The sequence below is a fragment of the Procambarus clarkii genome, chromosome 9, assembly GCF_040958095.1.
Source record: "Procambarus clarkii isolate CNS0578487 chromosome 9, FALCON_Pclarkii_2.0, whole genome shotgun sequence".
In the NCBI taxonomy this organism is placed as follows: Eukaryota; Metazoa; Arthropoda; class Malacostraca; order Decapoda; family Cambaridae; genus Procambarus; species Procambarus clarkii.
The window spans coordinates 35,767,872-35,770,075 of NC_091158.1; positions in this window are offsets into that span (position 1 = coordinate 35,767,872).

Consider the following 2,204-nt stretch of genomic DNA (forward strand, 5'->3'; position numbering starts at 1 on the left):
TGGGCCAGGAAGAGCTTCCTCGAGCACGTGTGCAAAATCTTCCACCTTGTCCTGGTTGCGGGTCTTGGTGGTGTCGATGCGAGGTCTGCCCGCCTTTTTCGAGTGATGAATCTTCTTTGGTTGCATCTTGACCCTGCTACATACCAGGGAGTGGTCGGTGTCACAGACAGCACTCTGGTAGCTACGCGTAATCTTGACGCTGGGTAGACTTGCACGCCTGGTAAGAATCAGGTCAAGCTGGTGCCAGTGCTTGGATCTGGGGTGTCTCCAAGATACTCGGTGTTGAGGCTTTGTGCCGAAGAACGTGTTGGTGACACAAAGACCATGAAGGCAGCAGAGTTCTAGCAGACGTTGCCCGTTCTCATTCATCCTTCCTATGCCGAATTGACCCAGGCAAGTGGGCCAAATGTTGTGCTCGGCACCCACTCTGGCGTTGAAGTCGCCGAGGATGAACAGTGGCTCCTTTACAGGGATTCTCGCTATGACTCTGTTGAGGTCATCGTAGAATTTTTCCTTTGCCTCTGCTGGAGAAGTCAGGGTTGGTGCATATGCACTAATTACATTGACTGGTCCTGTTTGGGAGTACAGTTGCAGAGACAGAATTCGTTCGGTTTCCCCCATCGGTGGCATAATGTGTCCCAACAGTGCATTCCTGACGGCAAATCCCACACCATGTTCTCTGGTCTCATCTGGAGGTTTTCCTTGCCAGAAGAAAGAGAAGGTCCTCTCTCTCACAGATCCTGATCCTGGGAGCCTGGTCTCTTGGAGAGCAACAATATCCATCTGCAGCTTGCTCAGCTCCCTATCGATGATTGCTGTTTTTCGGGCGTCATTGATTTCTTGCAGGTCGTCAGAGAAACCTGGTGTCAGTGTCCTGACGTTCCATGTGCCCAGCTTTAGGGCAGTTGATATTTTCTTCTTTGGTTTGGTATTGCTTGGGTGCAAAGTTGTCGGGCCGCTTGTCAGTTTTTCACCCTAAACCCCACGCACCCCAGTGAGGTTAACGGACCGTGGCGAGGCAACACCTTATTGGCTGGGGTTTGCCCAGCTTGAGGCGGGCGGTAGCTGCCCAGTGGGGCGCGATGACCCCTCCCACCGTCGGAAGCAACCCCTGGCGTCACACTCTTCGCCAATCGAGCAGAAGACTTAAAACCGGTACACTGTCGCTTCCCGTGTTGGTTCGACGCTGTGAGGCGAAGCTGGAGTGTCCTCTCCAGGGCGCAAAGCCTGGGTAGGTACAGTCTGTACACCCACGTACAGACTGGCGAAGCGACTCAACGGCCTGCTGACTCCTTATGTTCCTTGCGCCTTCAGCCTGAAGTCTCCAAAGGAATTTGTTGACTTACTGCGGGGCAAACGGGCCACAGGGATAAGAGCCTCGTTGGACGTAGAATCGCTGTTTACCAACGTACCTGTGGACGAGACAATCGGAATGATAGCCGACAGAGTGTATCGTGATCCAGCCTGTACTCCTCTTGACATGCCAGAAAATATTCTGAGGAAACTACTCCAAGCTTGTACTAAAGAGGCACCCTTCTTGAGCCCGGATGGGCACATGTATAAGCAAGTAGATGGGGTCGCCATGGATTCTCCCCTAGGTGTCCTGTTTGCAAACTTCTACATGGGTACCATCGAGCAAAAAGTCTTAGTCGACATGAACTTGAAACCGGCCATATACTGCAGGTATGTTGACGACATTTTTACACAGGTACCTGATGTCAGACATCTGCAGGAGCTGAAGGAGGTATTTGAGCAGAGTTCCGTGCTGCGTTTCACTTACAAAGATGGAAAAGGATGGGAAGCTGCCCTTTCTAGATGTAACAGTCATGGAAAAGGGCGGAGGTTTCCACACTGCAGTCTACACTAAGGAAACAAACATAGGAATGTGCCTAAATGCCAACAGCGACTGCCCTGACAGGTACAAGAGGAGTGTTGTTAACGCATATGTCGACCGTGCTCTCAGCCACAGCTCAGAATGGAAGCAAGTCGACGAAGAACTCTGTAGGGTAAGGCAGGTCCAAGTCAATAACGGCTTCTCCAATGGTTTCATCGAAGACATCATAAGGAGGAAAGTGAAACGCCATGCAACCTCTGAAGAGACAACTAACAACACCTATACCCCCTATTAGACTATTTTACAGGAACTTCTTTTCCACAGCTCATAAAACGGAGGAAAGGGTCCTGAAAGATATTGTTAATAGAAA